Below are 9,944 nucleotides of genomic sequence, written 5' to 3' on the forward strand. Positions count from 1 at the left end.
GTCGTATTATTTTTTTTTTAAATTTACAGTAATGCACTGTAAAAACAACAACCATAGCTTTTAAAGTAAAAAACAAACAAACTGGCAGCTCAGTTTCCAGAATGTTACAGTAAAATAACAGCAGTATTTTTTCCATTTACAGTAATGGACTGTAAAATCAAATGTAGATTTTACAGTAAAAAAAAAAAAACGTGGTCAGTCGGCAGAATTTTACAGTAAAATAACAGTAGTAATGTTTATTTTACAGTAAAATATATTTTTAAAAAAGGCAGCTCATTCACCACAATTTTACCGTAAAAATAACAGCGGTACAATTTTTTTAATTTACAGCAATGCACTGTAAAAACAACTGTAGATTTTACAGTAAAAAAAAAAAACGTGGTCAGTCGGCAGAATTTTACAGTAAAATAACAGTAGTGTTTATTTTACAGTAAAATATGTTTTAAAAAAGGCAGCTCATTCACCATAATTTTACCGTAAAAATAACAGCGGTACACTTTTTTAAATTTACAGCAATGCACTGTAAAAACAACTGTAGATTTTACAGTGAAAAAAAAAAACGTGGTCAGTCGGCAGAATTTTACAGTAAAATAACAGTAGTAATGTTTATTTTACAGTAAAATATATTTTAAAAAAGGCAGCTCATTCACCATAATTTTACCGTAAAAATAACAGCGGTACATTTTTTTTAATTTACAGCAATGCACTGTAAAAACAACTGTAGATTTTACAGTAAAAAAAAAAACTAGGTCAGTTGGCAGAATTTTACAGTAAAATAACAGTAGTAATGTTTATTTTACAGTAAAATATATTTTAAAAAAAGGCAGCTCATTCACCATAATTTTACCGTAAAAATAACAGCGGTACAATTTTTTTAACTTACAGCAATGCACTGTAAAAACGACTGTAGATTTTACAGTAAAAAAAAACAAATTAGGTCAGTTGGCATAATTTTACAGTAAAATAACAGTAGTAAGGTTTATTTTACAGTAAAATACTTTAAAAAAAAGGCAGCTCAGTCACCAGAATTTTACTGTAAAAATAACAGTCGTAACATTTATTTTACAGTAATGCACTGTAAAAACAACAACCATAGATTTTAAAGTAAAGAACAAACAAACTGGCAGCTCAGTTTCCAGAATGTTACAGTAAAATAACAGCAGTAAGTTTTCCATTTACAGTAATGGTCTGTAAAATCAAATGTAGATTTTACAGTAAAAAAAAAAAAAACTTGGTCAGTCGGCAGAATTTTACAGTAAAATAACAGTAGTAATGTTTATTTGACAGTAAAAAAAAATAAATATATATATATATATATATAAAAAAGGCAGCTCATTCACCAGAATTTTACTGTAAAAATAACAGTCGTAACATTTATTTTACAGTAATGCACTGTAAAAACGACTGTAGATTTTACAGTAAAAAAAACTAGGTCAGTGGGCAGAATTTTACAGTAAAATAACAGTAGTAAGGTTTATTTTACAGTAAAATACTTAAAAAAAAGGCAGCTCAGTCACCAAAATTTTACTGTAAAAATAAGAGTCATAACATTTATTTTACAGTAATGCTCTGTAAAAACGACAGTCCTACCACAATGCATTACTGTAAAAAAAAAAAAGTTACTGCTGTTATTTTTACAGTAAAATTCTGGTGACTGAGCTGACAGTTTTATTTTTAGTTTTTTTTATTTTACTGTAAAATTCTGGCGACTGATGTATTTTTTGTACTGTAAAATCTACAGTCGTTTAAACAATGCATTAATGTAAATTTAAAAACTCTACCGCTGTTATTTTACAGTAAAATTCTGGTGACTGAGCTGACAGTTGATTTTTTATTGTTTTACTGTAAAATTCGTGCAACTGATGTATTTTTTTACTGTAAAATCTACAGTCGTTTAAACAATGCAATACTGTAAATTTAAAAACTCTACCACAGTTATTTTTACAGTAAAATTCTGGTGACTGAGCTGCTGTTTTTTTTAATTATTATAATTTTACTGTAAAATTCTGGAAACTTATCTGCCGTTTTTTAAATTATTATTTTACTGTAAATCAGATGTTACTACTGTTATTTTACTGTGAAATTCTGGAAACTTAGCTGCCGTTTTTTCTAAATTATGATTTTACTGTAAAATAGACCTTACTACTGTTATTTTACTGTGAAATTCTGGAAACTTAGCTGCAGTTTTTAAAAATTATTATTTTACTGTAATTCAGACGTTACTACTGTTATTTTACTGTAAAATTCTGGAAACTTAGCTGCCGTTTTTTCAAATTATTTTACTGTAAATCAGACGTTACTACTGTTATTTTACAGTAAAATTCTGGTGACTGAGCTGACAGTTTATTTTTTATTGTTTTACTGTAAAATTCGGGCAACTGATGTATTTTTTTACTGTAAAATCTACAGTCGTTTAAACAATGCAATTCTGTAAATTTAAAAACTCTACCGCTGTTATTTTTACAGTAAAATTCTGGTGACTGCGCTGCCTTATTTTTAATTATTATAATTTTACTGTAAAATTCTGGAAACTTAGCTGCTCTTTTTTTATTTATTATTTTACGGTAAATGAAACGTTACTACTGTTATTTTACTGTGAAATTCTGGAAACTTAGCTGCCGTTTTTTCAAATAATTTTACTGTAAATCAGACGTTACTACTGTTATTTTACTGTGAAATTCTGGAAACTTAGCTGCCGTTTTTTAAAAATTATTATTTTACTGTAAAATAGACGTTACTACTGTTATTTTACTGTAAAATTCTGGAAACTTAGCTGCCGTTTTTTAAAATTATTATTTTACTGTAAATCAGACGTTGCTACTGTTATTTTACTGTGAAATTCTGGAAACTTAGTTGCCGTTTTTTAAAATGATTATTTTACTGTAAAATAGACCTTACTACTGTTATTTTACTGTAAAATTCTGGAAACTTAGCTGCCGTTTGTTTAAATTATTATTTTACTGTTAAATAGACTTTGCTACTGTTATTTTACTGTAAAATTCTGGAAACTTAGCTGCCGTTTTTCCAAATTATTTTACTGTAAATCAGATGATACTACTGTTATTTTACTGTAAAATTCTGTAAACTTAGCTACCGTTTGTTTAAATTATTATTTTACTGTAAAATAGACGTTACTACTGTTATTTTACTGTAAAATTCTGGAAACTTAGCTGCCGTTTTTTTTTTTTAATTATTATTTTACTGTAAATCAGACGTTACTACTGTTATTTTACTGTAAAATTCTGGAAACTTAGCTGCCGTTTTTAAAAATTATTATTTTACTGTAAAATAGACGTTACTACTGTTATTTTACTATGAAATTCTGGAAACTTAGTTGCCGTTTTTTAAAATGATTATTTTATTGTAAATCAGACGTTACTAATGTTATTTTACTGTAAAATTCTGGAAATTTAGCTGCCGTTTTTTTTTAAATTATTATTTTACTGTAATTCAGACGTTACTACTGTTATTTTACTGTGAAATTCTAGAAACTTAGCTGCCGTTTTTTAAAATTATTATTTTACTGTAAATCAGACGTTACTACTGTTATTTTACTGTAAAATTCTGGAAACTTAGCTGCCAGTTTTTTGTTTTTTTTTACGGTAAATGTATGGTCCTTGTTAACAGTACTACTTTTATTTTGAAGTCTACATTTCTGGCAACTGAACTGCCAGCTTTTTACCGTAAAATCTACTGTAAACTTTTCCCGCAGTCAGTTACTGTAAATGGAAGAACGATGCGTTGACATTTCATAAAGTAGTCAAGGGTTCAAGTCAACCAGGAAGTCCTATTTATCAATGCTATATTTTATTTATTTTTATAGTTTGAGAATAAGATGAATAAATACAATAATAAATGAGGAGAAATATTCCACATAATGTCAGAAAAATTTGAGGTGAATAAGACATGTGTTGCCACAGTTGGCATAAAAAAAGTAATCTGATTACTCATTAGTATTTTAATAGTAACTTAGTTACATTTTAAAATTGTAATGGATATCATGAAAAATGCCAGTCAAATAAATGGACTGGATTGCGACAATCATTTATTACGATTCTGACAGGAGCCATTTTTCGGAAGACGTCAACAACGAAGAGGAGCTCGTAAAAAAAAACTTTGAAAATGAAAGCTGCAAGCAGCGATGGACGGGACCGACTTTTGCTGGTGTTTCCTGCCTTTACCCACTCAACATATCTTTACCTGCACATTACCTACCTTCCCTGCATCCTGGGGTCACACTGGTGCTTCTTTCTGTCACCCATACATGCTGGTGCTTCCTGCCATCACCCAGACAACATATCTTTACCTGCACATTACCTACCTTCTCTGTATCCTGGAGTTAGAAAAACTCTTTGCGCAACTTTTAATCAGAAGGGTTCAATCTCTTTCCTGTGCGAGTTTGAAGCCGACACAACAAACGCGCTCAGAGGAGATAATGTTTGAAAAAAAAGTGACGGGTTTTTAAAAATGTTGTGTTTTGAAGGGGTAATTTTTAACTTCCTGTTGATTTTTGCTGAAGGATGTCAGTGTATGAAATGTAGGTCTAAGTGAGACCTACATAGAGGTTTATGTTTCATATCTTTACGACATTCCTAACGGAAGTTACAAACAGTTTTGTCTGTTTTTTCCAAGGGGGCGTTAGAGTGCAATTTTGAGTTTTAGTTTTTTTGATTAGATGGCAATTTTCGCCAATCCTGATGTGTGTGTTAAATTCGGTGAGTTTTAAAGCATATTAAGGGGGTCAAATTACAGCTCAAAGAGGAGGCAGTATAATAATAATAAAACTTTAGAAATACAATAGGGTCCTCTGTCCCAAAGGGACATTCGGTCCCTAAAAATAATAATAATAAAACCTTAGAAATTCACTAGGGTCCTCTGTCCCACAGGGACATTCGGTCCCTAAAAATAATAATAATAAAACCTTACAAAATTCAATAGGGTCCTCTGTCCCAAAGGGACATTCAGTCCCTAAAATTCATAATTAATTTGGGCTGATTGATTATTTTAGTAATCTATCGACTAGTTGGAGTATTTTAGGGAAAATAGCTAAAATAAACAAAATGATGATGATTTTTTTCCCCCCAAGAGCTCCCATGTGCGCTGCATTATACTGTCCGTGCGGAAACTATGTCCGCATATTTAAAGTTCCATGCGGTCTGGTCATCATCAAAACTTATTACTTATACTCAGCATCAGAATGTAAATGGAACAATTTTCTCGTTGAAAAAAACAACCCAAAAATAATTCAATATATTAAATATGGAAGAGGGAAGTCTAGACTTCCCTGCTTAGGCTGCTGCCCCCGCGACCAGACCTCGGATAAGCGGAAGATGATGGATGGATGTTGCAAGACGCAGGGTTGGAATCAAATGGGGTTGTTTCCAGCTTTACGATCAATCAGTGAGGAGTTGTGATAGTACTTTGTCTCTGTTAGAAGTAATATTACACATATTAATACTTTGTTATTGTAAGAAGTAATATTACACGTATTACTACTTTGTTATTGTAAGAAGTAATATTACTGCACTTTCCCCCTCCTGGTTGTGCAGTGACGTCATCCCACCAGCAGGTGGCGGTGCAGGCGAGACTTGCCACTAATGTTCTACACAAATATGCAATAGTGTCGTCATCAAGTGTTTATTACTTGTAATATTTGTACATAAATATTAACTGCAGGTCAATATTCTCATGTTTGTCATCATCAAATATTTACTACACGGACTTTAGTGACCAACAGCAGCAGTTTTTGTAATGTTTGTACTTTTAATATGTATATTTATACTTGTCATTTTCACACATGTACTTATACTTTTAATATATGTATTTATATATATACTTTTAATATGTACATTTAACTTATGTGTATTTATACTTATACTTTTTAATACATGTATTTATACTTACACTTTTAATATGTGTATTGATACATACACTTTTAACCTGTATTTATACTTATACTTTTAATTTGTATTTATACCTAAGTTTTATTATGTGTTTTTATACTTATATTTTTAATATGTGTATTCATACTTGAGTTTTAATGTTTATTGTTACTTATACTTTTAATATGTGTATTTATACTTACCCTTTTAATATGTGTATTTAAACCTAAGTTTTATTATGTGTATTTATACATATACTTTGAATATGTGTATTTAACTTATGTGTATTTATACTTATACTTTTTAATATATGTATTTATACTTGCACTTTTAGTATATGTATTTATACTTATACTTTTAATATGTGTATTTATACTTACACATTTTAATATGTGTATTTAACTTATGTGTATTTATACTTATACTTTTTAATATATGTATTTATACTTACACTTTTAATATATGTATTTATACTTATACTTTTAATATGTGTATTTATGCTTACACATTTTAATATGTGTATTTATACCTAAGTTTTATTATGTGTATTTGTACTTATACTTTTATTTTTGTGTATTTATACTTGAGTTTTATTATGTGTATTTATACTTATATTTTAGTGTATTTATGCTTGAGTTTTATTGTGTATTTATACTTACACTTTTAATATGTGTATCTGTACTTGAGTTTTAATATGTGTATTTGTACTTATACTTTTAATGTGTATTTATACTTATATTTTTGTGTATTTATACTTGAGTTTTGTTATGTGTATTTATACTTATATTTTTGTTTTTGTGTATTTATACTTGAGTTTTATTGTGTATTTATACTTATACTTTTAATATGTGTATCTGTACTTGAGTTTTAATATGTATATTTGTACTTATACTTTTAATATGTGTATTTGTTCTTATACTTTTAATATGTGTATTTATACTTGAGTTTTAATATGTGTATTTATACTCATACGTTTAATATGTGTATCTATACTTGGAGTTTTAATATGTGTATTTATACTTTTATTATGTGTATTTATACTTGTACTTTTAATATGTGTATCTGTACTTGAGTTTTAATATGTATATTTGTACTTATACTTTTAATATGTGTATTTGTTCTTATACTTTTAATATGTGTATTTATACTTATACTTTTAATATTTGTATTTATACACATATGTTTAATATGTGTATTTATACTTTTATTATGTGTATTTATACTTGTACTTTTAATATGTGTATTTATAATTTTATTATGTGTATTTATAATTTTATGTGTATTTATAGTTGTACTTTTAATGTGTATTTGTAATTATATTATGTGTATTAATACTTGTACTTTTAATATGTGTATTTCTACTTTTATTATGTGTATTTCTACTTGTACTTTTAATGTGTGTATTTATACTTATACTTTTAATATGTGTATTTATACTCAAGTTTAAAATGTGTATTTGTACTCAAGTTTTAAAGTTTTAATGTGTATTTCTGTTTATTATTTATACTGACATTCATGTGTATTTATACTGAGATTTTAATATGTGTATTTCTATTTATACTCAAGTTAATAAGTGTATTTATACTGAGGTTATAATGTGTGTACTTGTATTGATAGTTATTGTGTATGCATATTTATAGTATGTATAATAAAGTAAATATGTGTATTTAGACTGAATTCATGTGTGTATTTGTGTTCATACTACAAAAGCACGCAAGCCTTGATATTAGGGACATTGGATCCCATCAAAAGGCGACATCAGCGTGTAAAGGATATCACCACATGGGCTCAGGAACACTTCAGAAAAACACTGCCAGTAACTACAGTTGGTTTCTACATCTGTAAGTGCAAATTAAAACTCTACTATGCAAAGCCACGGACATTTATCAACAACACCCGGAAACGCTTCGCCACAACTTAGGCTGTACATCAAGCAAGAATGGGAAATAATTCCACAGGAAAAATGTGTCTCCTCAGGTGAAGATGTGCTGATGTGCTTTAATGTGACCGTGCATCATACATTCCAAGTGTAGTCACGCTATGGATGGACACATGGTAGAGCAGATGGTTGAGTCAACATGAAATGTTACTAATGTTTCCATTTCTAAGTCAAAGTGAGTCAGGCGGTGACAAGCAGTCATCAAGTCCGACTGCACGTGCGGGAGATGCTCGCCTCGCCAAAATATCCCAAGGCTAACATGCTAGCTTAAGTGTGACAAATTTTTTGGTTAATTTTGCATGTAAATGCTTCACGGTCATACGACTTGATACTCGACTAGTGTTAACTATTTTAGCCGATTTGGCAGCAAAGAATCATAACTTAGTAACTGTTAGCATGTCAAGGCTAAAATGTTAGCATGAACATGATGGGTTTCGTAGCCAATTTTACAGCCAAACACCTCAAGCTCATATGACTTGGTACTCGACAAGTGTTAACTATTTTAGCCAATTTTGCAGCCAAGAGTCATAACTTAGTAACTGTTAGCATGCCAAGGCTAACATGCTAGCTTAAGTGTGACAAATTTTTTGGCTAATTTTGCATGTAAATGCTTTACGGTCATACGACTTGGTACTCGACAAGTGTTAACTATTTTAGCCGATTTTGCAGCCAGAGTCATACAATTTGGTAACCGTTAGCATGCTAACGCTAAAATGTTAGCAAGAGCGTGATCAGTTTATTGGCAAATTTTTCATGCGTATGCTTCACGGTCATACGACTTGCTTACCCACAAGTGTTAACTATTTTAGCCAATTTTGCAGCTAGGAGTCATAACTTGGTAACTGTTAGCATTCTGAGGCTAACATGTTAGCATGAACATGATGGGTTTTGTAGCCAATTTTACAGCCAAACACCTCAAGCTCATATGACTTAGTACTCGACAATTGTTAACTATTTTAGCCGATTTTGCAGCCAGAGTCATACAATTTGGTAACTGTTAGCATGCTAACGCTAAAATGTTAGCAAGAGCGTGATCAGTTTATTGGCAAATTTTTCATGCGTATGCTTCACGGTCGTACGACTTGCTACCCCACAAGTGTTAACTATTTTAGCCAAATTTGCAGCCAAGAGTCATAACTTGGTAACTGTTAGCATGCCAAGGCTAACATGTTAGCATGAACATGATGGGTTTTGTAGCCAATTTTACAGCCAAACACCTCAAGCTCATATAAGTTGGTACTCGACAAGTGTTAACTATTTTGGCCAATTTTGCAGCCAAGAGTCATATCTTGGTAACTGTTAGCATGCCAAGGCTAACATGCTAGCTTAAGTGTGACAAGTTTTTTGGCTAATGTTGCATGTAAATGCTTCACGCTCATACGACTTGGTACTCGACTAGTGTTAACTATTTTAGCCGATTTGGCAGCCAAGAGTCATAACTTAGTAACTGTTAGCATTCCAAGGCTAAAATGTTAGCATGAACGTGATGAGTTTCGTAGCCAATTTTACACGTCAAGCTCATATAACTTGGTACTTGACGCATGCTAACTTTCTTAGCCAATTTTGCAGCCAAGAGTCATACAATTTGGTAACTGACACACGGTAACTGCTAACATGCTAATGCTAACATGCTAGCATGAGCGTGTTCTTTTTTTTCTTTTTTTTAGCTAACATGGCATGCGTATGCTTCACGGTCACATGACTTGGTGCTGGACACATTTTACCAGTTAGCATGCCAACGTTAACATGCTAATGCTAACGTGCTAGCATGAACGTGATCAGGTTTTTTGGCTAATATTGCATGAGTATGCTTCACGGTCACATGACTTGGTACTTGGCACGTTTTAGCAGTTAGCATGCCGACGTTAGCATGCCAACGTTAGCATTCTAACATTCTTGACCAATTTTGCGCACAATTTGTTAACTGTTAGCATGCTAAAGCTAATATGTTAGCATGAGGTTTTTTTTAGTTAATATTGCATGTGTATGCTTAACGGTCACATGACTTGGTACTTGGCACATTTTAGCAGTTAGCATGCCGACGTTAGCATGCCAACGTTAGCATGCTAGCATCCTTGACCAATTTTGCGCACAATTTGTTAACTGTTAGCATGCTAATGCAA

General features: G+C 30.8%; 1 protein-coding gene across 1 annotated transcript in view; it reads right to left on the minus strand.

Moving 5' to 3' along the window:
• Positions 1-7,850: 7,850 nt before the first annotated feature.
• Positions 7,851-9,944, minus strand: part of rnft2 (ring finger protein, transmembrane 2) — a 99,327-nt gene continuing 97,233 nt past the window's right edge. Inside the window, exon 10 of the mRNA XM_061894285.1 lies at positions 7,851-9,944. This exon is cut by the window's right edge and continues 1,784 nt beyond it. The gene's annotated coding sequence lies outside the window, so the exon portion shown is untranslated.

The sequence above is a fragment of the Nerophis ophidion genome, linkage group LG01, assembly GCF_033978795.1.
Source record: "Nerophis ophidion isolate RoL-2023_Sa linkage group LG01, RoL_Noph_v1.0, whole genome shotgun sequence".
Lineage (NCBI taxonomy): Eukaryota > Metazoa > Chordata > Actinopteri > Syngnathiformes > Syngnathidae > Nerophis > Nerophis ophidion.